General features: G+C 42.1%; 1 pseudogene across 1 annotated transcript in view; it reads right to left on the bottom strand.

Moving 5' to 3' along the window:
- LOC148775255 (uncharacterized) overlaps positions 1–26,451 on the bottom strand; it is a 45,707-nt pseudogene that overhangs the window by 19,149 nt on the left and 107 nt on the right. The window contains exons 2-3 of the transcript XR_016039296.1: positions 25,931–26,395; positions 2,657–8,959 (exon numbers count right to left, since the gene is read on the bottom strand). The product of XR_016039296.1 is annotated as an uncharacterized LOC148775255 (transcript). The remainder of the gene's footprint in view (positions 1–2,656; positions 8,960–25,930; positions 26,396–26,451) is intronic.

Here is a 26,451-nt window from a genome sequence, read left to right as displayed (position 1 = left end):
TCAGCAAGAGATAAATGGCTTATCAACAGCAATTTTTCCTAAGTAAATTAATTACAAAAGACAATATGCATTGTAAAGTTATCTAGGCAAATTAGTAACATTAAAGATATGACCCAGTTATTCTATACGAAGATACACTTTCTATTTGATATGTGCAAAAATGAAGTTTTCTCTCCCGGAACCCAGAGTTTTAGAATTAATAATAAACACACCAGAATAACAATCCGAATAATCAGACCATACATTTGCCTGAAACAGTCTGAAGGTATGCCTGATGCCCTGATGCTATCATTAAAAGTGACTCGTTAACAAAACAGTCCTAATCTAGACCGCTAATGCAGTGGGTTTCACTGGCAGTGGATCTGTACTAAGAGTCTAATGCTTTCTTTCTTCGCCCCTCCCCAGCTGAGTTAGGTTAGAGATGCACACACAGTCCATGGAGATAACAAAGCAAGGTAGGTAATAAGCACACGAACTCATGACCTTGGCTTTGTTTATAAAGCAGTAATACACTAAAGCCGTTTTGTTACCACCCACTTTTCTGAAAGACAGAAGGAAGCCTAGGTGACATGTAAAAAAATCGGCACTCCACCTAAACCAAGAGCTGCTCTCATCTAAAGCATGTGAATCTACTGCTTCTTAAAAAACCGGTTAAATCTCAGTCACTGCCAAGAAATGAACATACATACACAAACAGACACCCTACAGGATAACTACTGAACACACCAACACACACAATTCTGAAAGGCTATTAATTTTCTAATATTAACTAGTTTCCTTGAGAAACTATGGAGTAAGTGATTTTGGTCATTGATATTTACTGTGGTAATATTTAATGTTGCTTTCTGATTTTTTTTTTCGCTTTAAATGTCATAAATAACTACCCATTACAGAAACAATACTAGAAATAATGAGGAAAGTACATGTGGTCTCTATGGATACAAGATGACCTTCACTGTTTCTGAAGACAAATACTTAAAAAAAAGGACCCAGTGGCTATTTCCAACAAAGGCTATTCAAGCTGTTCTACAATCGAAAATTTCCAGATTTAAATTAGGAAAAAAAAGTTATTTCATGCCCAGGTAGGCACACAATAGTTGACTAATTAGGATGCTGCATAATGAGTCACAATGAACCAGCGATTGCAAGTCTCTCCTTCAAACAATTTCCCTGTTGCTTTTTTTAAAGGCTGATCAAAAGACTGACATCTTTATCAGAGCTACTATATTTAATTCTCACATATAATATATAGAATCTTTTCTTCAGGGTTGTTAGGGAATTTTGTGAAATGCTGTAATTTATGATGTGTTCTTGAAGACAGTTGAAAACTAAACGTACAGAAGTTGAATAATTATAATAAAATCAATTATGAAATATTCTATAATTACAAAGTATCTTCTAGATACAAATTGTAATTACAATATGTAATCTGTATTTCACAAACGTTCTTTTCACTCTTGTATTCATCATTCACGTCAGTCATGTACGACTCTATGCAACCCCATAGACGGCAGCCCACCAGGCTCACCTGTCCCTGGGATTCTCCAGGCAAGAATACTGGAGTGGGTTGCCATTTCCTTCTCCAATGCATGAAAGTGAAAAGTGAAAGTGAAGTCGCTCAGTCGTGTCCTGGCGACCCCATGGACTGCAGCCTACCAGTCTCCTCCGTCCATGGGATCTTCCAGTCAAGAGTACTGGAGTGGGGTGCCATTGCCTTCTCCAATGAAGGAATAGCTGAAGCTAAAGATGAACAAGTTTTGGTGTGCATAATGACTTCCATACTTGACACAAATCTATTTCATATTTGAGAGCAACCGTTCTTACTCCTGGCATTAGCACAAAACAATATGCTTCTTGTTCTAAGAGGCTTATTTATGATTTACTCATTATTGCCAACTGCCGTTGGGAACAGAGGCCTGAACATGCTTTCACATGGTTTCTCAAGTTAGCTGTATAACTAGAGTCCTCAGGTTAGTAGTAAAGTAGGTGTGTACAGATGAGGAAGACGGTACAAACTGGACAGGTGGTCTGAGCAAGCTCAGTCACTGACTCACTGACTGTGAGCCACTCTCAAGGAACCATCTACAAGGTGACCACCTCTGAGGACAGACCAGCCTGGCAAACTGAACGCCAGACAACCAGTGAGACAACGAAGAGGAGAGTGCTGAAAAGCACGGAAATCATCACCGTGACATCTGACGACTGTATGGCGTGCTCACACCTCCCCTGTGGGTTTTCATGGTGAGCTCCGAGGGGCAGGCAGGGTGGGTATCATCATCTCTCCTCCACTCAGCTGACATCGGTTCTGCTATAATAATGAATTACATGTTTTCTGAAAGCAACTACCCATGTCAGATACTTTATGAGATTCAAACTGATTATCAAATGAAAGTTTACCTAGAAAACTTACTATAAAATATCTATGTATGTGTATATACAGATACATGTTTGTGTAAAAATTACCTGTTTTAATTTGGCTTTTTTTTAACTTTTCCCCCATTTCTGTCACTTCTAACAGGATGGGTTGTTTTTTTGCACTGCATGATCAGTGCTCAGATACACAAACATGGTTTGGGGTAGTCAGTGCTTAGGCTTGCAAGGCAGAGAACCAGTTCCTTTCTCCACAAAGCTTAATAAAACATCATCATATACTCACACAGTAAATACACGGCTCGACTCCAAACCAGCAGCATCAGTTCTACCCGTGACACTGTAAGAAAAGTAGTTCTCAGGCTTCTACCCCAGACCCACTGGATCAGGAATTAGGGGGAATCGGACGCAGAAATCAGTGTTTTACAAGCCTTCCAAGTTGTTCTGAGGCACACTAAATTCTCCTAACCACTGACCTAGGTGGTACCATAGTTTCAATAGCATGGCCAAAGCCCACCGACAACACAGCCCTGTGTTATGGCTCATCTGGGACTGAAAGGGACTATCAGTTTTAATACCCAAACAGTCCTGGGCAGGCAAGGACTAATCTGTTACCCTAATTGCCATTACAGATCAAAGCCCAAAAGCCTATTCAGGTAAAAAAAGGAGAAAAAAGGGGGGAGGGGAAAAAAGGTTACATTAAAATCCCAGGAAGTGTTGATGGCTAATTTAGTATACCATTTCAGGGCAATTACGCATTTTCTCCATTAATATTGTGAGCAAAGAGAGCTTTCCATGAGAAGGGTGCTGTATATCTACACACAACCACTGATTTGTTATGTACTTACTGGAAAAAAAAGCTTGCCCAGGAATGCTTCAGACCTAGAGGGGAGAGGCCTGGAGGTCCAGTGGTTAAGACTCTGCACATCCAATGCAGGCGCGGTGCACACTGGCTCCCTCGTCAGGGAACCGGGATTCCATATGTCATGAAGCACAGGCAAACAAAACAAACAAAAAACCACCTGGGGGGAGGTAGGGTAGGGCAGTGTTTTGGACAAAATGACCAAACACTGCATTAAACTATAGGGCAATCACAAGTTTCTATTTTTTTAATTTTTAAAAAGTTTTCAAAATTTTCTGGCTGCACCACATGGCATGTGGGATCTTAGTTCCCTGGCCAAGGATCAAACCCGTACCTCCTGCAGTGGATTCTCAAATTCCTAACCACTCGACTGCCAGGGAATTCCCTGTATTTTTTAAAATAAAATTCTCTGACCACTGACAGTGAGCTGATGGCAGCCAGCTTTTTAAGAGTCTCATGATTTTTAAGGATCTTTTTAGATTCTCAAAATACCATCCACCAAAAGTCCTAGGTCATAAACGGGACAAAATCAGTCACCAGTGACACATGGCGCCGACCCCGAGTGTTAAGACCACTTGAATCAGGATAAACCGAGCAGGTATGTGGTTCCACAGTGCTCAGGTAAGTGCTAAAAGGCAGTCTCTTCAGCCAACAGGACACAAGAGGCTCCAAACTCTGCTTTATAGACTTAGATAAACACCATGAAGTGCACCCAAAACAAAACTGATAACTTGCTTAGTCTGAGAGTGCTTGCCATGGTTCATGGATACCATCAGCCAAACTACGACACTGAAAATTTCCCATAATCCTGGATATGAATGCATCAGGATGAGGCAGGTCACATTTCAACATGTCGACTTTATTTTCAAAATCCACACCTGCAAGGAAAATTGCCAACTTGGGCCTCAACATACAAGCAAAAGGAGATTTCATCAAATAAGAATCTAAGACCCTAACTGTGAACCTTAGTGATACAGAGTATATATCCACACACTTATGTATCAGACATATCCCTACACGTGAAACACAAGTGGATGTCACGCATCTCACTGTGCACGTCTTAATGTCAAAGCTGTCTCAATCTTCAGAGATGATCCATGTATATCTATCGAGTTTTAAATACCGTTTTCAATTTTTCAAACTTTTCTAATAAGAAATCTACTTAAAGCTCTACTTGAGAAAAAGAATCCTCTTCTAAGAACAAGAGGTATGAATGACTCTCCCAGTCATTATCTTCCATAAAGTCTGCTTACATTGTGTCCCTGAAGTCACACCTGCTCAAGTCTTTGCACTTCCACTGATATACTGGCTGTATGACTTTAAGTTACTTTACTCAGAATCAGTTTTTCAATCTGCAAAACTAGAAAATCCTATAACGTGAAATTAAAAAATGTAAAAGCATATCTGAAATGATAAAGCACTGCTCAGACGCTGATAGCAGTTTCAGGTCTGCACCTACAGTTTCTGCAAACCTTCCTCCCGAGTACGCATCTGACAACAGGACAACCATGAGGTTCATGGTTTGTGGGAACACGACAGGGTTCTACAAAATGCTCTTTGATGTGGCATTCCCTGGCCTGGGCAAAAAATAAAAACAAAAGAGCACCAAAAACAGTGGCCTCTTTCACACCAAACAGGCTAACTGGGCCCATCCATCAGCAATCATAAGGACAATAATACTGGAAACGATATTTAGGTTAGCGAAGACTTCGTAAAGGTATAAAAGATAAGCCTGATTTTAACTATACTTTTCATGGCTGATGGACTGGTCAGCCCGTGGCTAACCTGAATGCGACTAAATGGGAACAGCACCCACAGAAGCACTGAAATGTGTCCCACGGGAGTGAAGACAGACGCCCCGACCGGCCTCCTGGGAGCCCACCCCTGCTTCTGAATGGCAGCACCTCCGGCGAGCTGCTCAGGCCCCTGGATCATACATCCGCCAGCAGCCCCGGGCCCCTCACCCACGGCGGGACACTTTGCAGCGTGTGGCTATCGTAGCCGTGCAGGTGGCAGAGCACCTCCTCGCCCGCAATCGGCACATCACCGCCACCGTCAGACTTGAGAGTCCCATTACTCAGTCGAGTCCTGGCTGAGCCAGGCTCCACCTGGCCATCCCAAAGGTGGAGGGCACCGACCAGCACCTCTCAACAAACCTGTGACCTGTGAGAGGCAAACCTAGGACCTGTTTTGGGGAAACCCTGGCTTAGTGAACTAAGGGAACAAGGGGCTGTTTCAGGCACTGATCAGGTGTGGGGGGAGCAGTGAATAAAATACCTGTTTCCATGGAGCACCACCTCTAAAGCAGGCTACAAGGCTGCATGAGGCATGTTAGGGATTTAAATACGAACGCAGGCAAGGAGGGACCAAAGGAGACTTAAAATACAAGATTAGACCACTGTTTAAGAACCATCAGACTGCTGCTGATATGGATGATGACCTGGGGAGGTGGGAAGGATAAGGAACCGGCTTAAGGCTGCTGCCACAGTCCAGACAAGTCATGAAGGCCTGTTTCATGATGATGAAAATAAATAAATAAAAGGTATAGACATGAGACTGACTTGTAAGTAAAATTCTTCATGGTTTCTTGGAGGCTATGTAACAGATGTTAATGGTTCACTGATAAATCTTGAAAGTTTTTGCTTTTTCTTTTGAAATTTTTGGCTGAATCTCTGGTAATTGTGTCCAGAAAATGTTCTTTTTTTCCCCTCTCTCCTTTAAAAGCAGAGAAAAAGATATAAATTGGAGGGAAAGATACTAGCTATAGTTCATTTTAGTCTGATTCTAGTTTTATAAAGCCTAGTACTGAGTTGTTGGCTGGGTCTTCTGGAAAGAGGAGTTTTAGACAGTTGAAAAAAAAAAAGCCATGAACACTAAAGAGGGAACAAAACAGCCATCAGCTAATTAATGGAAGGAAGTAGTACGTGGGGACAGAACAACTTAAAATTCAAGTCAAGGCCAGTGAACTACTTGAGACGAAAAAGTATGAGGATGAAATGACAGATTCCATTAAAGGTTCAAAAGGAAGACAATGTGACAAAGTACAGTCAGGGGACGGAAGGAATAAACAGTAATAAAATTACGATCGTCCTCATTGTATTCTCAGCAGACCTCACCGGCATGAAACCAAAAAGTGCTCCAGACTGGGAAGCAGATGTAGGTAGAGAACTGAAAAGGGTGTTCAAACAGCCGTCAATCTGAGGCAACAAAAGGAAGTGAAGAGCACTTGAGTCCAACGGGTCAATCGGGATGTCGCGGGGGAAACGTGTGTAATTTCTCATGAGAAAAATAATAAAGACCTCAACAGCCCAATGCTGCCATTCTCAGCTGGGAGCAAACACGCACCTCCACGCTGCCGGAATGACGGGAATGGCGATGCAGCAGCACGCGCGGGCACGCGAGCTTCTCGTCCATCTTCTGTGATGACTTGCACACACAGTCTCCAGTCTCTCGCTGGGACAAAGGGATCACGTGCGTCCCTGATAGCACCACTCTGTGAACGTCTACAACTCCAACCACAGAGCACTCATCGTTTTATAAATATTTTCTGGAGTCGTCTTCTAATAGCCTGCTCTTAGGAAGGAAGGACTGGATAATAATTAAGAGCCTGAGCTTTACAGTCAGAACTAGGCCAAGCACTTAACCTGGTGACTTGACTTTTCTATGGCTACTCTCCCATCTGTAAAATGAGATTTTAAAACACCTATCTGGCAAGGGTTTTCATGAGGGCTGAATAAGATTACATAACATTCATCAATGCTGAGCTCTGCGGCAGGTGTAAAATTAGTAAGCAATAAACGGGAGACAAAACGGAGGGGAAAAGACTTTTTACCTCCTCTTAGTATTCTCCCCTGCCCCCCACAGCTTTCCCCATTTTAAATTCTTTACATTTCATTTTTGGAAATCTTATTTATTCTTTCAGGCCCAGTTCAAATGCCAAACTCTCTATGAAAACTGGCCACTTAAAATGTATGGCAGAAAAGCATCAATAATAGTTAATACTTACCTCCTGTTCTAAGTGCTTCACATATATTAACTCATTTAACTCTCCTAGCACCCTGTGAGGGAAGTACTAGTATCACCCCCTTTTTAGAAACAAGGAGTGTGAGACAGAAAGCAGTCTGCTCATAGCAGCACCGGAGCTCGGGGACTGGGCTCTGGGCCCCGAAGCCCGGCTCCAGAGGCGGCTCTCCCCTGTGCCACGTGCTGTCGCTGTCACCCGAGGAGGAGGCGAAATCACTACAGAGACCTTCAGAGCTGACAGCATTAGAGTTAGTATATCGAACTAACGTTTTCAGTTAGTTATAATGGAGACTTTTTTCTGTATAAGCTAAGATCATTCACTACGAATAGCTTATTCCAGTCATTAAAAATACCCCTATAGCTCAGTTTCTCAAAGTGCACAAAGTAAAGAGGACACACTACTGTGCATACACAATTTGGTTTGACTGTTTTTTAGGCTGCTATTGTGGTTATCACTAAGTCACATCTGACTTGTGACCCCATGAACGATAGCCCGTCACGCTCCTCTGTCCATGGGATTTTCCAGGCAAGAAACCTGCAGGGGGTTGACATTTCCTTCTCCAGGGGATCTTCCCAAGCAAGAGCTCGAACTCGGTCTCCTTCACTGCAGGCAGATTCTTTACCATCTTAGCCACCCAACTTGAGCTCCAGTCTCTCAGTGCACACATCTAAATTCTAGTTCCCATCTAGGGCACTAGGAGGATAATGGAGAGATGGGTAATAGAGATGGATCATTTTATCCCCGTATGGAGAATGCCGTATCACCTACTACACTGGACTGTCAAACATGGCTGTCATCTAACACCCGGTGCAAATACAACGTACTCATCAGGAGTTGATTAATACCCTCGACAACATATACCACATTTGCAGGTTTTGATTTTACACACACACACACACGATGGCAAAGATGCTTTTTGTGGATAAAAGATACTGATATTACTCTTCACGCTAGGGCAGGTTCAGGGGTATTTTTTTGTTTTCAGTTTTTTTGTCCACACCGTGTGGCATGTGGGATCCCAGTTCCCTGACCAGGGATCAAACCTGTGCCCCGCTGCAGTGGAAGCACAGTCTCAACCACTGGACTGCCAAGAAAGTCCTGGCTCAGGAGAATGAAACTGAGTCTTACCAAAAATAAAGACAAATATGAACATTCTTTGTTTGTGTGGGAGACAAAAAGCTAATATCTTCCCTTTTAAATCAAACTTTCTAACACAGAATCAGGGCCAAGAATAAAACATACCCGCCCAAGGGATAATGTTTAGCTTTTACAGAAAATTATAAGCTCTTGAATGAGAAAGGCTTACAGGAAACTACAGTTTCTTCACAATCAGAGAAGTGCTGCTTTCTTTACCTGTTCTCTGAGTGCATTTCTGGAGCCTTATTTTAAGATAGAGAACATGGTGTAAGATGACAATGAACTTCATGTGCTAGTTTTCTTAGGAATGGCTCCCCACATAAAACACAGCAAAAAGGCAAATGAGCCAGAGTAAACCAAAAAAACAGAAAGTCATTGTTTAAGGATTTTTCAAAAATAAAGAACAAAATCTGCATCACTTGAGAGAGGAACTATATCAAGTTCAACTATTCTTAAATTAGTCTCTAAATGGGTTTCTATTTAAAATAAGACAAGCTGTCACTTACCACTGGCTGTGGGTCCATATTGAGGCCTCAGGTCTCTAAAGTGGCAGGGGCAGAGCAGGGCTGTATCAAGACAAGTTTTACTGGTCAGATATGGACTGGTCAGGCACAGCCCGACCTGGGAACTCACTACATTTAGCCCAGGGCTATGGGTGGGAGGCAAGAAACCAGAAGAAAAGTCAAACAGCTAAAGCAATACAATGCACACTGTTTTAAAAGGAGGGTGAACAGAGTCTGAACCTGGGATCACACTTCACAGACGCGGCCCTCATAACAGGCTACGCCCCCACAGGCTAAGCTTGCCTTTATTGTGCCATGTGACTTGTATGGCAACTGCTTGTTTACTTGTCTGTTTCCCTATTACCCCACTATGGAATGGCTGTCTGATGCATTCCAATATCCTTAGTCCAGGGATAAGTGTAAAATAGCACAGGTATAAAATAAACGAGCAACAGAGAAGAAGGCAGCAAACATAAAGAAAATTGATGTCCGCGTCTTTATTGGCTCCATATTTTGCCTCAAGAATCTCTCACCTTAGATCAGGGGAGGATAACATAAACCAGGCTTATTTAATTTTTTTTATGTTTATGTAATGCGAACCATTTAACCTCTTTGGATGCGAGCTGTCTCTTCTATAAAAGGAAGGAATCGAGACCAACAAATTCTTAAGTTCACTGGTTCCATGATTCTATGAGGGAGTCATACTTTAGTAATAAAGACCTGTTGATATTAATATTTGCCAAATGCTCCCATGTGGTCAATAATTATGCTGATATCTGACACCAAGGTTGAACCTTGACGGCGATGCCAGTCAATTGCCACTTGAGCTTGAAAGGGAAAAAAAATCCCCAAAACACTATTTATGAAAATACATGCAAGTATATAATAAATCTTAGTAAAATTGAGAAGATATATAAAACAGAATTTGCTTTAGACAATACACACTTCGCTTTGACAGGGTTTGGCTGGGATCTTTGTATCAGGGAAAATATGTAGTTTAATGTTTCTGAGGCAACTGGAAATCCAAGTCACACTGAAATATGCCTCAGGGCTGGGCTCATGTCCCCACAGGCCCAGGGCAACAATGCTCCCTGTGATCAGGTCACTTCCCTTCCTAGAAACCGTCCAAGGCCTCCCCCTGTGCTTGGCATGAAATGCGCATCCCCTCTCTGACTTCCCTACTCCTCTGCACCAGTTTTTGGGGTTCCTCTCTCTTCCTCCCATCTGCCCAATCCTTCCCACTGCAGAGGCTCTGCACTTTCTCTGCCACACCAGTTGTTACACGGCCCTTCACATGCCTGGTTCCTTCACACCATCCTCAACGGGGTCTTGAGTCAAATGTCATCTCCACAGAGAGGTCTTCCCAGCCTGCCCACTTTGACGGGGCTGCCCTCCACCAATGTCACTGCATCTCCCTCGCTGCTCTTCAAAGTTCTTATCATGACTTGAAATGATGTCCTCTGCTGGTTCCTTTACTTGTTTATTGTCCGCCTGTCCTGTCAGAGCCTGCCAGGTTGAACCTTCATGAGAGCAGAAACCTTGCTCATTCTTTTAACTCCTATAGTTCTAGAGCATGGAACAGTGTCTGCAAGCTTTTGGTGGAGAATCTGACAAACTTCTTGCAAAATTCATTCTAAAAAATGCAAATGGAAGTATCAAACATTTGCTGAATAAAATGCTAATAGTAATGGGAGCTATTATGTTTAAAAGCACGATTCCAGCCTCTTCACACAAAACTGCTCACTTAACTTCACAATGGCTCTGTGAAAATCGATGTTATTATTCCATTTTACAGATGAGGACCTGAGGCTCAAAAAGTGAATCACAAAGAGAATGGCATAAAGGTGATGACTGAAATATGAGCCTGAATCTTCTCTCCCAAATTTTTCTGTTCCCTATTTGGAGTGCCTCTGCTCTGAAATTTTCTAGATTCTAGACTCTTAATCCACCTACATTTTTTATCTTTAAAATATTTAAGAACTGTTATAATCCTATGATTAAAAAAATAAAAAGGATGACTCAAATAAGGTAAGACAAGATTACTAAAATGAACTTGCCATTCCTGTCAGATGATTCCAATAAACAAGAGAAGTGAGAAGTAATGTCATTATGAAGTGTCTAAAATAATTCCTATTTTTAAAGGATATGTCTAAAAAGATGTAAAGTAATCCTAAACTAGAATGAAAAAACTGACATTTATCTGTTTAAGAGTAGTATAAAGGTGGCCAGTTGAAAAAAAAAACAACAGGGAACTCCCAGGCAGTCCAGTTCACTGCAGAGGCTCAGGTTCAATTCCCGGTCGAGGAATGAACATCCCACAGGTTGTGTGGCATGGCCCCCCCCAAAAAAACACGCTAACAGTATACTAGTGAGCTAGCAACAACCGGAAATTGAATTTAAAAAATATGAATAAAAAATTTATAACAGCATTAAAAATACAAAATATTTAGGGACTGTAGTGGTTAAATTTTCTGTCAGCCTGGCTAGGCTTCGTGCCCAGGTGTTTGGTCAAACACTAGTTTAGGGGCTGCTGTGAAAGTATTCCATAGATATGATTACCATGTACAATTAGCTGATGTTATGTAAATGAGATTGCCTTCCACAATGTGGGTGGGCCACATCAAATCAGTTGAAGGCCTTCAAAGCAAAAGACTACGGTTTCCTGGGGAAGAAGGGATTCTGCATCAAGACAGGGACAGAAATCTTGCCTGGACTCCCAGACTCCGGGCCCGTCCTATAGACACTGGACTCAGGACTGCAACAGCAGCTCCCCTGCCAGCTGCAAACTGCTGGCCCGTCCCATGGATTTTGGACTTGCCAGCCCCCGCAATCCTGTGAGCCAATTTCTTACAATAAACCTCTCTTGCTTTCTCAACCTCTTATTCCCTATCTCCCCCCAGTCCCCACCCCATATTATTCAGCCACTTCACTCTTAGGAATTTACCCAAGAGAAATGAGGGCATATGTCCATATAAAGATACGCCATGGATGTTCACAGCAGCTTTATTTGTAAAAGCCAAAAACTAGAACCACCACCCTCCTCATCAAGACGTGAACGGATACACAGATTATAGTATGTCTCCATCCAATAGAATATTTCTTAGCTAAAAAAGGAATAAACTATTAATACACACTACAAAATGGATACATCTCAAAATAATCATGCTTAGTGAAAGAAGTTAAATAAAAAAAAAAAGTGCATCCTGTATTCTAGGACATGCTGACTAAACTAAAGAAAAAGAAAATAAACAGTAGTTTCCTGGGTAATAAAGGGGGGAGGTTACCAACAGGGACGAGAAAAAACAGGGGTGACAAACATGCTCAGTATCGTGACTACAGGCATGGCTTTATGGGTATACACCATGTCAAAGCTTATCAGATTACACACTTTTGACATGTGCAGTTAACTGTATAACATTTATATCTCAATACAGTTTTTTTTTTAAACATACTTGTCATAAGCATTAAGGAAAAAATTTTAAATTTAAAAATGCCTTCCTCGGATTCCCTGGCAGTCCAGTTGTTAGGATTCTGTGCTTTCAGTCCTGTGGCCCAGGGTTTGATCCCTGGCTGGGGAACTAAGATCCTGAGGTGGGGTGAGGTGGGGGAAGCCTTCCCAACAAGAAAGAATAACAAAGGCTATCTCCTGACTTGGGGTCAATTATCAACAGATAACCTAAGGAACAGTTTCTATCTTGAATCAGCCTTCTTAAATAAGAATGATCTTTAATCTGAGAAGGGTAAATAAGGATGGGGGGGCAGTAAAAAAAGAATGAAAGAAAAAATCAAAGCCGAAGATAGGAAGGAGATATAGATTGAGAAAAATTACACCCTAAAACATTAAATATATCTGAAAATTGGGTAATATCCAAGGAATCACAAATAAGTGCCGTGAGAATGGAAGTAGAATCCATGAAAAATCCTAGAACAGATTTATAACAATCTGACTAAATAAGGAACCGGCTTCTGAAACGCTGTGTGTGTTAGCAGTCCTCAGCCCTTTCTCCCTCTCCCTTCTCAGCCCTCCTCCTGGGTTCTGCCCCACCACCCCCCACCCCCAACCCCCGTTCCTTACACACTCATGCCCTCTCGACCCATCCCTTACACACTCACGCCCTCTCAATCCTCGTTCCACTTTTCCTCTCACTCCACAACAGTGGCTGCAACCTTCTAAGGGGAATCATTAATTCTCTTTGATAATCTGATGAAAGCTACAGCTCAGAACAAGGTATATTTACAGAAAATCTACTGTGCAATTTTTTCAAAGGTTTCAAGAGTTCCCCTGAACCCTGGCCATGCATCCCTCAGCTTCTTGGGGAAGGAAATTCCTCACAGAATCCCAGCCTGGGCTTCGTTTTTAAATGAAAACCCATGCGAAACCAGGTACACATGGCTGTGGCAATGGAAAATCTGAATGCTGACAAATAAAATTCCAACAGGACCTAGGATCTCATGACACTTTCATGGATATGTTGGGGAAAAAGTTCAACTAGGCAGGTTCTTAGGTTACCTAGTGAATGCTAACTAATAAGACTTAGGAAGGAAGTTTCTAATGACTATTCTGTCAAAGCCCATCCTCTTGAACATTTGTTTTTTAAAAAAGTGATTTGAACCAAGACAGAGAAAGCATCCTTATCAAATTTTGGATAGAAGTTGTGACCGTGAGTGGCTGGACCTTAGACTCCGAATTTAAAACATATTGATGGACTCAGCCTAGAGATGAAGCAAAGGCAGGAAAGATCCTCAGCTTCAAAGACCTTTCCAACACATTCTCTCCTCTTCCTCAACCACAGTAACTGATGGAAATTCACTGCACCTGCCAAGACTGCACATTCTGTGAGAACAAGGCTTAAGTCTTATTTATCACCCAACAGCGCCGTGAATGTCAGTATCACAGTCTGCTTGGGATACGTGATGCTATGGTAACAAACAGCTCCAAAATCATGGTGCCTCAAACAAAAGGGTTCATTTCTCACTTACATTAGATGTCAACCGTGAATTGGCTTCAGCTCTGCTCCATCATTCAGGAATTCTGTCTGAGGCTCCATCATTCTGGGACCAGCCCCAACTAAGGCAGGCTGGTTCCATGACAGAAGGAAGAGAGCCACTGGCAGAACCGCAAAACAGAATTTAAAACATCTGCTCAAACATGGGCATGCCACTTGCTCTAACATTTTATCAGTCTAGGAAAGCCAAGTGTCCAAACCTGATGTCAACAGAGTGGGAAACACAACCCTCTGACAGCGAGGACACCAGGAGAGACACACACACACCGTGAGCAATGACACAGTCTACCACAGTGCCCTCTCAAGTAGAAGGTGCTCAGGGACCGGCAGCGATTATCTATACAGCAAGCCATCAACACCGCAGGGCACAGGCTGTCATCCGCCTCGCTCACTATCGCACCAGCGCTGCATAGAGCCGGCCACGTGGCAGAGGACATGCTAAACGCTCAGTAGGTGAACAGCGGTTAAGATGAACACGGGATCTGGAATCAAAACCCCTGCGACCAAGTACTACCTCTGCCGATAACTGACTAAGCAGAAAGCCACTTTTCTCTTCCGATTCTGGGATGGCTGCTGTAAAGATTAAATGAAAATATATGAGACAGTACCATGAAAACTGTGCTCTTTTAGACAAATGCTCTATCTCTGGATAGTCAAAATGAGATAAAATTTGATTTAAAAAAATTCACTTAAACTTTCAGGGTAATGTAATACATCATATCCTGAATTTATTTTCAAAGCATCAACTTGCAAGTAAAGAACGAGAAAGACTGGACTTCAAGCAGTCCACATGAAAAAGAGACAACGTTTTAGTTTACGATAAGCTAAATATGATCAAAGGATAATGTTGCTGCCAAAAAATGTGATACAAATTTCAGGCTGTATTAACAGAAGCACAGTACCCAGATAATAGCTTCATTGTCTTCAGCAGTAGGCAGTCCACATCTGAGGCCGTCAGTCAGTTTTGGCCACTGTATTTTGAGAGGTTACTGACAAACAGACTTTGTCATGAGTTTAGCAATGTGCACAGAGAAAGGTCTATAAACCATGTCATGTGCATATGGTTTGAGAATTAGGGCTTTTTCCCCCCTTATTGTGGCAAAAAGACTCAAGCAGGACTTAACAGTCACTTTCAATCATTTTAAGAGTTACTGTGTATAAGAAGAGTTAAGTTTCATATATATAGTGCCCTAGACAGCCAAAGACAAGTAAGTGAAACTTAAGAGGAGAAATAAATCAAGTTCAGTAAGAAGTTATTTCTAACACTCAGAAACCTAAACCAAGGAAGGGTGGATGATAGCACAGAGATGTTCTTGAGGTGATCCAACTGGGTGGAAGTCGCACAAATCTTACTCATCCCTTGAGGTAACCTAACAGTTTTGAGGCATTTGAAAATGTCCAAACAGTATTTCTCCAGTATACTACTAACTACAAAGAACACACACTGAGGTAAGAAGTAAAGCAAGAAGTTCTCCGGCCTGACAAACGCAGAAAGGCACGCTGTTGAAGGAAAGGAAATTCCAAGGCTAGATGACACTGAAACATGGACGCAGCGTCTAGGTCTGTCCAGAAGAAATATGTTTAGTCAAAACTGTATTTGTTCTAGAAGTTGGTTTTTCTTGAATGACCTAAGTCATAAATTGCATGAAGGTGCAAAGGATTTGACAGTTCCTACAAAGGCCCTTGAGCGAAAATTTGCTAACGTTAAACTAGTGTTCAAATTACAAGACACTACTAGTGTTACTGACTTGTATAAGGATTCAAACTTCCCAAAGTTAACAATTACACGGGATGCCACTGGCATTTAAAAATGGTCCCTCATTAATGTCTTAGTTTCCTTAATCTGTTCAAAACCCAGCACTTGTCCAATCTCATTCCCAGCTTTCAACTCCCAAGTATTCTGGTCATAAGTAGTAAAGATAAGTGCTCAACTTATCTTTAGATCTTGGCCCCTCACCTTCAACTCACAGTCAGCTCAAAATTATTTGTAATATTTCTTTCTTTTTAATGAAATATTAAAAAAAAAACCCTAATGAGCTTTTCATTATATTTTAATGGTTACACAACAGAGGTAGTCACACTAGGCTGTAAGGATACACTGGATATTATGTTCTTGTTACAGTGAGAAGTGAATAACCACTCTTTACAGAGTATCTTGGAAACAGATTTCTCTTTCCTTGGCAGTGTTCTCTGCATCATAAAAGGGCACACTGGACAGGATCTCGAGGCACACAGGATCTTCAGGGTACGGACACAAGTTACTAACGCCCCACTTCCTGTCCTCACTACAGGTACATGTGTGAACACTGAGCTTAAAAACAGGTCCACTGACTTATTACATTCGTATGTGCCTTTCTGGAGTATGTGTGTTAGCTGCTTAGCAGTGTTCTACTCTCTGTGACCCCATGGACTGTAGCCCACCAGACTCCTCTGTCCACAGGCTTCCCTGGTGCACCGCTCAGATGGTAAATGAATCTGCCTGCAATGCAAGAGACCTGGGTTTGATCCCGGGGTCTGGAGATCCCCTGGAGAAGGGAATGGCTACACTCCAATACTCCTGCCTGGAGAATGCCACAGAGGAGCCTGGCGGGCTACAGTCGAGGGGGTCGCAGAGAGTCGGACACGACTGGGCAGCTAACACCAGTATGCACAGATAAAGTCAGAGTTTTAAAAAATCTATTCTTCCAAGACAAAAAAGTTAGGGAAAGCGTAAAGGAACAAAGTTGCATACCTATCCTCTACCAAGAAGGATGAAAGTTCAGGACTTCCTTGGCACAGGTTAAGGCTGGTTTACGAACCTGTCACTGGATTCCTACACCTGCTGCTCCTCCCCCTTCTCTCTTGTCGGCACCGTCAGGAAGCGCACAGGTCATGGGAACAAAATGCTCTGCTGCAGAAATCAGAAGAACAGTCTCGTATCTCATGTCACCCAGAGGACAGAAACAGCCTATACGCCACTGGGAAGCGGAAGAATGGGGCAGGAAGGAGACAGTGAAGGTTGCTCAGTCCTGTCTGACTCTTCGTGAGCCCACGGAATTCAACCCACGGAGTTCTCTAGGCCAGAATACTGGAGTGGGTAGCCTTTTCCTTCTCCAGGGGATCTTCTCAACCCAGGGATCGAACCCAGGTCTCCTGCATTGCAGGCAGATTCTTTACCAGCTGAGCCACAAGGGAAGGCCGTAAGGAGATAGAACAGTAACTAACTAAAAGTGCTATTTTCATTTTAAATTAGATACTTGTGTGTTAAAGAAATTGTCTTTAAATGATGGAAACGATATACAATTTAAAAACTGCTCAAGAAGCTGCTAGAAATTATAGCCAATACGTCTTGAATGTTTTCTGTGTATTGGGCATTCTTCTAACTGCTCAACATACATTAACTTGTGTTCACCCTTCATCACAGCTATATAGGGTAGTATGACTGAAATCCTCATTTTACAGATAAGAAAAAGGAGCCACAGATTAGACAGCTTGCACAAGATCACAAAGCTAGGAAAGGGATTGAGATTCAGGAAGGACAGCTCCAGGGCTCACTTACGGATAGGTTTTAGTATGTTAGGGGCTTCCCAAGTAGTGGTAAGAACCCACCTGCCAATGGAGGAGATGCAGGTTTGACTCCTGGGCCAGAAAGATCCCCTGAAGGAAATGGCAACCCACTCCAGTATTCTTTCCTGAGAAATTCCATGGACAGAGGAGCCTGGTGGGCTACAGTCCGTGGGGTCATAGAGAGTTGGACACGACTTAGTGACTAAGCGTACACACACACGCACAACACTATGTTAAACTTTGACGTTGGAAGGTCTTTTTGAATCTATTAGCATTAGTCACATAGAAAGAAACTTTTTCAAGACTGTATGGGATTTTTATTAAAATGCTTCCACAACCAGCTTTCAGGATTAGATGACTGAAGCCAATACATTACTTCATTTAAATCACTAGTACCTAATCTAATCTAACTTCCCATTTAATGTGTCTTTTGGCTTTATTATACTTCCTGATAAGTGCATCTGGGTACTTCTTATATACTTAGCATTGTGCCCAACAAAATGTCACTAAGAGTACTTTTGCACAGACTAGATCTGTGATGTTTTACTCACATGAGTACGCATTAAAGTAATTCTTCTACTTCTCAAGTCCTGAATGCAATTATTCAACAGACATTTGAATACTTAATGAACACCAAACAGTATGGATATGAAGATAAATTAGATGGTTTCTGCTCTCGAAGAAAGCCATAGTTACAAAATAATGAAACAAATGCTTTTATGGAGCAATGACCAAGGCTCCAAGGAAACAGAGTTCCTCAGCATGACGAGAATAAGGGTGGCTCCACGTGTTAAGGCATGGAGATGGAAAAGAGCATTTCCTTCTTAGGGAATATCAAGCAATTTAAGTAGGACTACAATGCAGGGTTTCCAAGAAAAGCAAGGGAAACAGTGATGAACAGAGATGAAGGATGAAGCTGGAACTAGATAAATAAGTTGTGTTAAGTCATAATAAAGACTCAAGCATTGCAAGGATTTACGCAGGACACTGATAAGACCAAACATGCTAACAAACGTGGCTAGCACACTTTCTATTTTAAACAATAAAACCCCGATTTCATGAAATCTGATGCAAACGTCCACATCTAAAACTGATAACATAAAACTGTGCTGGTTGAAATTGGAATGAATCTGCTTAGAATGAAGCCCTTATAGAATATAGCTTCAAAACTACTGCTTTTCAGAATTAATATAGCCACACAGATGTTTTATTTACTTCATGCCTCTCTTTCCCAAGGTCACTCTAACTTCTCAGGTGCCAGGATTCATCCTTACTGTTTCTCTTCAATCATAGAATCCGAGGTTACATAGCCTCAGATATGCAGATGACACCACCCTAATGGCAGAAAGTGATGAGGAACTAAAGAGCCTCTTGATGAAGGTGAAAGAGGAGAGTAAAAAAGCTAGCTTAAAACTCAACATTCAGAAAACAAAGATCATGGCATCCAGTACCATCACTTCATGGCAAATAGATGAGAAACAATGGAAACAGTGACGGACTATTTTCTTGGGCTCCAAAATCACTGCAGATGGTGACTACAGCCATGAAATTAAAAGACGCTTGGAAGAAAAGCTATGACCAACCTAGACAGCACATTAAAAAGCAGAGACATTACTCTGCCGACCATCATCCATATAGTCAAAGCTATGGTTTTTCCTGTAGTCACGTACGGATGTGAGATCTGGACAGTAAAAAAGGTTGACATCAAAAAAGAACTGATGCCTTCGAACTGTGGTGCTGGAGAAGACTCTTGAGAGTCCTTTGGACAGCAAAGAGATCAAACTAGTCCATCCTAAAGGAAATCAACCCTGAATACTCATTGGAAAGACTGATGCTGAAGCTGAAGCTCCAACATTTATGGACACCTGATACGAAAAGCTGACTCATTAGAAAAGACCCTGATGCTGGGAAAGACTGAAGGCAGGAGAAGGGGATGATAGACAATGAGATGGTTGGATGGCATCACCAACTCAACAGACGTGAGTTTGAGCAAACTGGCATGCTGCAGTCCATGGGGTTGCAAAGAGTAGGACACTACTGAGCAACTGAACAACAACCACACTAGGCCTTCAAAATCAATGGCAAAGTTATAGGAAAAGGAAGATAAAAATGATCAGCTTTTTCATTTATGAGGTAAACTATAATGTAAGTGACTATCCTTTCTACCCTCAAAGTTAGGACTTATGGGTGGACAAATACTAGTGTATTTATGGCCACAGGATATTCAAAACTGGTACAGTTTTGGAAAATATAATATATATGATTGTAATTGGTATAATGTAATTTTTTAAAGATTGGTACACTTGTTTTCTTAATAGTGACTCTGTATCTGAAAATGCTTCCCCATCCATCACTTGAGAATCTGTTCTCCCACCTTTCAAAATATGGAGCTCCAAATGAGATCTCTGAAAATGATCTTCAGTGAAACTGCTTATCTTTCTCATGGCCATCTAAAATGTCCCCAGCAATAACACATAAAACTGACTAATGACATGCATATGCCTCTCCTAGCAGTTCACTCACTACTTCTGTTTCTTCACAGTGAGATATGCTCATTAAGAAAAGCAAGATTACCATCCTATAGAAAAGGTATATAGAGATTAATTTAACATGTTTTATATCAAAATAATTATATTCATTTAAACAATTTAATCAAATCCCTACAATCCTCTCTATCCTCTCCTTCCCTGCTGTGGGGAACATAACCACTTAAACCGTCCGGAGAATTTTTAAAGTATCATCCCCTTTATAAATAGACTGATTAAAAACAAATGTTCAAAACAACATTTAACACATATTAAAAGAAAGTTAAAGAATACCTTCACTTTTCTCTATAGGATACGACACTGGGAAGAAACCAACAACCATTCTCTATCTATCTATTGAGCATTAAAAGTTCCCTCCTAGCACCTGGCTCAAAGCCAACCAGTGACAATTAGTAAAAGGAGGAAAAGGGGACGGAAGTTCAGGACACCAATTAATTCTTCCATAAATCATTCGACCAACATGTACAGTACAGTCACTTCAAGCATATGTAAGATATGGTCCTTAAACAGAAATATAAACGTCTTTATAAGATAAACACCCTTTCCATATGATAAACTCAGTCCAAAACCTAGTATTCAATGCACCATTTCTGGGCACGCTCAACACTCCCTAAATTTACAAAAATATCCAACTATTCTGCTATAAATTTGTTTGGGATGAAGATAACTCTCTTTGTTACAGTAAAATAAATGTTACCGCATGCATTTTAGGGAAACAGTTTAATAAATTACTCACTTATATTTCTTTCAAATATAAAAGTCCGAGAATTTGCAATCATTAAGAACAAAATAACTTTTTTTAAAAAAATAGCTTTTTACAAATGAAAACATACTTGAAAGTAATCCTACAAAAATGTACAAAAAAATCCTCACATGTAACTAACAATCAAAACAACACCCAATCTCAAACATTTAACTATATATTCCAGTAGAAAGTTTCAGAGTAAAATTTCCATCTCTTTCCCACTTAAGGGAAGTGTTTTAAAAACTACCCCACAGACAAAATAGGTATTTTTTAGAGACTGTACAACTACTATGTTGATTTCAACAATACATCAAATAAAGTTAACTTAGAATAAATGCTAATAGTTAGGAATATTAAATTATACACAGTGTTTAATTGTCCTCATATTAATACAAAGAAGTTCATAAATTATCTTAAGATAAATCTGTATTTTTCCCAAGTTTGTGAAAACAGAAAAAACCCTTCTATTTAGACTAACTTCTGATTAAACAACGTTCAATAACTGAGATTCAATCTCCCAGATGGAGGAGCTGGGAGAAAATAGAGGACAGTTTTTACAAAAGAACTTTGATGCTAAAGATAAGATGATCCAACGCTAAAAACCAGTGTGACCAGAGGCTTCCCCGGTGGCCTTGTGATTAGGACTCCAAACTGTCACTGCTGGGGGCACAGGTTCAATCCCAGGCTGGGGAACTGAGATTCCACATGCCACGTGGTGTGCGACCAAAAAATCAAAATAAAAAAACCCAGTGTGATGGGAGTCTGCAAAATATAAACACGTAACAGTAAAACCCTTTAAAGGAGAATGAGGAAAATGCAATTTATGGGCTCATCTATGACTAAAAATCCAAACTCAGCCTTTCCTATTTTTAAAATTTTTCTCCAAATTTCTGCAGATTACAAGGTCTCAGTTCAGTTCAGTCGCTCAGTCGTGTCCGACTCTTTGCGATCCCATGATTCACAGCACGCCAGGCCTCCCTGTCCATCACCAACTCCCGGAGTTCACTCAAACTCATGTCCATCGAGTCGGTGATGCCATCCAGCCATCTCATTCTCTGTCGTCCCCGTAAGGTCTAAAAACTTTAAAAAATCCTATAGACTTAAACATCTGTTAATAGGTAATATTTTATACTTAAGAAGTCTACCAAATAGTTAAGAACCCAATTTTACATAAAGTATGTTCCACCGATTGCATTTTACTGAAGAGAAAAATTAAATGACATTTTAAAAGTGACATTGGGTTAAATAACAACACTAATAACATAAATCAGCCTTAAGTCCCAATTAAAATTTCTAATCATTTCCCCTATTCTCATAGATCTCAGCATAAATATTTTTTAAATGCAGTATTCTACTTATTTTTTTGTACGTACTTAAAAATTTTTTTAATTACGTGCCCTCAATTATGATAAACCCAAGTAACGAAATTTTTACCTATGCTCTAAATTAGCAATCCTTGAGACAGTCCTTTGAGATTAAAAAAGCAAAATAAAACTTAAAAACATTTCTTTTAACATCACAATTTCAATCTTCATTTTTATTCATTTGTTCAGGAGAGGAACTAAGAGCCCATACTAAAAAATTAATGGCATCATTCAAGCTGTTCCCTTAATTTTTATAATATTCAATTATACTAAGAGCAGTAAAACTGTGCCCATTATCCCAAAGTTGGGCTCTCAACCTATATTCAGCATGAAAATAGTTTCCTGCTTTCTGTCTAATGCACAAGAACAAGACAAAAAACTATTAAAGTGCTCAAAAGATACTCCAACAACACATATATTCAACGCTTAGCTCTTAACCTTCAAATCCCTTCTCTAGGAATAAGATTTCTCTAAAGCTGGGGAGGAAGGGTGAGACTCTTACCCAGCCAGGCATGAACAGCATAAAACAAATTTGATTAATTATCCTTAATTAAGTTTGTGTCCAGTTCCTCCCTTGCCCCTTTATCCCAACATAAAGTCTGAGCTAACCCATAAGCAAGTTCTACTCATATTAACTCACATTCCTTTTTTTTTTTTTTAAATGTCATCAAAGTCAAATGATTTTGGAATGAAAACTCCCCAAGGACTTCATTCAATATCTCCTGGGATTCCAAATAAAACCCAACTGCACTAAAAAAAAGAGAGAGAGAAAAAAAAGCTCCCTTGAAAGTTCCAAGAGTATGCAGTTGTTCTTTTATCAAAATAGATTTTTCACAAGTGACCCAAATAGAATTATAGCTTAGGAAAATCAAACCTTTAATTCTGAAGAATAATTTGCACCAAGAGAAAAAGTCCAGGTAATGGTTTTCACTGCATGTGGACTTTAGACCAAATCTATTTATTTGGGTTTTGCTGAAGGCTGGGTATAACCACTTGTTGGCCTTTGCTGCAGGACCAACGTCCTAGTGAGAGTATCTTACAACAAGCTGCTTTTGATACCTGAGTAACTGAACAACCTTGGGTGGGGTTCCAGACAAACCTGACCATAAAATTTTAGCATTTTAATTAGGTTTCAATGTACTCTGTAAATGGTACAGAACAAGTCAGATGGCAATTTTTCCATTCAGTTAAAACCTTACTTAATAGGCAGCATATAAGTAGCACAACTTTGAATTCAGAAAACCCATAAATATTAACTTTGCCTCAAAACACTTTAGGGAAATGGACAATTCAAGGAACACACTGATAAATCTTAACATTATGTCAAAAATCTGTTCTTAAATTGTTGTATGACAACTGACTTTTCAAAAATCAAATCACATTTGGTAAGTAACATATAAAAGGGATAATTATTTAAAGGCACCCTTTAGGGAATCCTTCTTCTAAAATTTACAATTTTCATATAACATAAGAAACCACTACTTGTTTTGTTATCTTACACTTATAAATATCAAATTTCTTAAAGTTGAGCACAACTGCTTTTCAGGGCCAAATTCTTCCCAGCGTTACTGCGCTTCTCTCTCTTTCCCAAGTTTTAAAAATGTCACCCAAAAAACCAGCTGTTCATCTGTAGTAGAATATACAACACTAGAAAAGTCAAAAAAGAAATTTATGGACTCCCAAAGACAGGTCAATGAACTATTTTTGGCAATGATCACAATAAATGCCTGATTAAAATGATGAAAAAAAAATCAAGAAACTCATATCTCAAATGTGCCTTTGTCACCTGGAGGAAACTATTCAAGAACTGTTTATCTCCATGAACACATGACCTCCATGATGGCACCAAGGTCAACAAGACTTACAGGAGGGGGGATATGCTGATTAAGTGCTGATTTGCCCAGTTCTACAGCTCCCTTTAGAAACAGAGAAGGAAGACAAATAAAAATTTATTTATATAGTACAGGAAATGATGTTCTAAGTCGTAACATTTAAGTACCCCATTACAGGGTTGTATACAGACATACGTCAGCAACTGCCATAGGAGTAAGACCTAAAAGGAGCATCAGAGCACAGAGGTACAAAAAATAGCTGCAGAGAAAGAATTAACAAGGTGGTACACTGAAAAATCCTCCCTCACATCTTGTACTGAAAACCTTTGGTACCCTGGCTAGGGCGACCAGGACTCAATTTCAAAGTGAGAGTTTTCCCTTCATAGAACTTTTTCAAAATGATGAATAACCAAAGATCCACAAACAACCAAAGCAGCACCCACGTACTAGAAATGCTTAGGTAAGCAGAAAGTTTGTATAGCAAATGCGGAGCCTGCCAATTAACACGAAATTCACCAGGTGTCCTGGCGTTCCTTATTCTTTACCAAAGACATTTCCTCAGCGGTCACAATCCTGCACCTTTCACAAACCGGAAGTTTTCTTGGATGAGATTTTAAACTCTAAAGCACGTTACCCACTTGGTATCAAGCTAGACTTCGACTCAAAAAAACCTTTATCATGTAAAATTACTATAATGGAAAATTCCAAACAACTTTCAAACATGAAAAGAAATTATGTTACAGTTAGCACCTGATCTTTTGAAAAGTGACTTTGTGGAGAGCAACTCAACTATGGATGATTCGTTCCAACGTCTGGTAAACAGGTTGCATGCATTACAACAGCGGAAAATTAAAGAGGGAAAAACAAATGAGCAGAAGCAGTGGCTATTCGCAATCAGCAGAGGACTGCACTGATAGCTCGCTTCCAAGTTACTTTCAGGGAAGCTCCTGATTGGTGGGTGGCACGGGGTCAATGTGATTACTTAACCCTGGCAGTTATAACTAAACTCCACTTTGATGGGCTCCAAAGCTTATTACAAAAAAAAAAAAAGACGGCTACTGGAGCACATCACGTACTTCGGTGTCCTGCCTCTCTGTTATTCTCGCAGAACCCGGAGCCTGACACCTGAAACTCACCAGACAAACACCACTTCGTTTCAGGGCTTTAGGGTTTCGTATTTATTATTTTTAAAGTCCACTGGGCATCGATTCAGTTGGGTGGTGATGATGGTGTGAAAGATTAACCCATTTCCTGCACATACACACACAGGGAAGAACTCCTGACCATTCAAGCAGTTCCCTCTCTCCCAAGTAACTTTTTTAAAAACATTTAGTCCTAAAATAACCATCAGCAACAAACATCCAACACTGACATGGCAACGTCCACGCCTCATACCCTAATGCTACCCACAAGCAGGTCTGATCGTCTCCGGTCCCTACGCAGGGATGGTGGTGGTGGTGGTGGGGGTAACCCCTCTCCCTTTAGTCCGGTTCAGCCAGGCTTCCCCCGAGCTCTGCTGTAAAGATCCTCCACTTTCGCTGCCCCGGCGGCAAAAAGCAAGGCTCCTCGTCCCCAGGACGGAGTTTCTCCCAACTGCCGGACAAACACTTCCTGCGAGCTCAGCGGACCCCCGCCCCGCGCGCACCTGGCCCGGCCCCTCGCCCCCTTCCCGCACTTCACCCCCCGAGAGGGGCCCACCTGCCCTCCCGCCGCCGCTCCCCACGGCCGGGGCGCCCGACCGACTCCCGCCCGGCGGCGGCGCTGCCCCGGCCCCGAGCGCCCGGCGCTCCGCGGCCGACCCCGAAGGGCAGGGACGCCAGGCGGGCTGCCGCGCGCAGCCCCCCAACCCCGTGAGAGACGCGACGCCCCCCAGAGGCCGGGGACCGCGCGCCTGTCAGCGCCCCCGGAAGGGGTCAGGCAGCGGGCTGCGCCCGCCGGCTGCCCGGGCCGCTCCTGACACCCGCTCGCCCCACCGCCCGCCCCCACCGCACTCACCTGGCCGGGTCCGGCCGAGCGACCAGTCGAGGGGCTCGGGGAGCTCCTGGCGCAGAGGCCGCGGGGCCTCCCGCCCGCCCGCGCCCGCGCTAGCCGGCGCGCGCCCGGGGCCCGACGCGCGCCCGGGGCGCAGCGGGGAGGCGGGGGCGCGGGGACGCGCGAGCGCCAAGGGAGGGGGCGCGCGGCGCTGAGGGGGGGCCGGGGGCGCGGCGGGAGCAGCGTCTAGGCGGCGTCGGCGGAGACAAGGCCGCCTCGGCCGCGTCCGTCATGGCGCGCGGCGGCGGCGGCGGCTGCTCCCTCCAGCCTCCCGGCTCCCTCGCCTTTAGTTTGACCTTTCCCTCCAGTGTGTCTGACGGAGAGCGGCGGTGCGCGCGCGTGTGTGCCTGTCTCTCTGTGTGTACGCGCGCACGCGCGCGCGCGCGTGGGGAAGGGGCCGGGTTCGCTTCGCGGCGCCTGACGTCACTGCTATGGCAACGGAAGCCCCGCCCCTTGCCTCCGGTTTTTCCAGTCCCGCCCCCCCT

Source organism: Moschus berezovskii, chromosome 16 (genome assembly GCF_049115385.1).
Source record: "Moschus berezovskii isolate FMDL1 chromosome 16, NW_MosBer_1.0, whole genome shotgun sequence".
NCBI lineage: Eukaryota > Metazoa > Chordata > Mammalia > Artiodactyla > Moschidae > Moschus > Moschus berezovskii.
The sequence above is the reverse complement of the archived record's forward strand: the minus strand, read 5'-3'. Positions and strand labels throughout refer to the sequence as shown.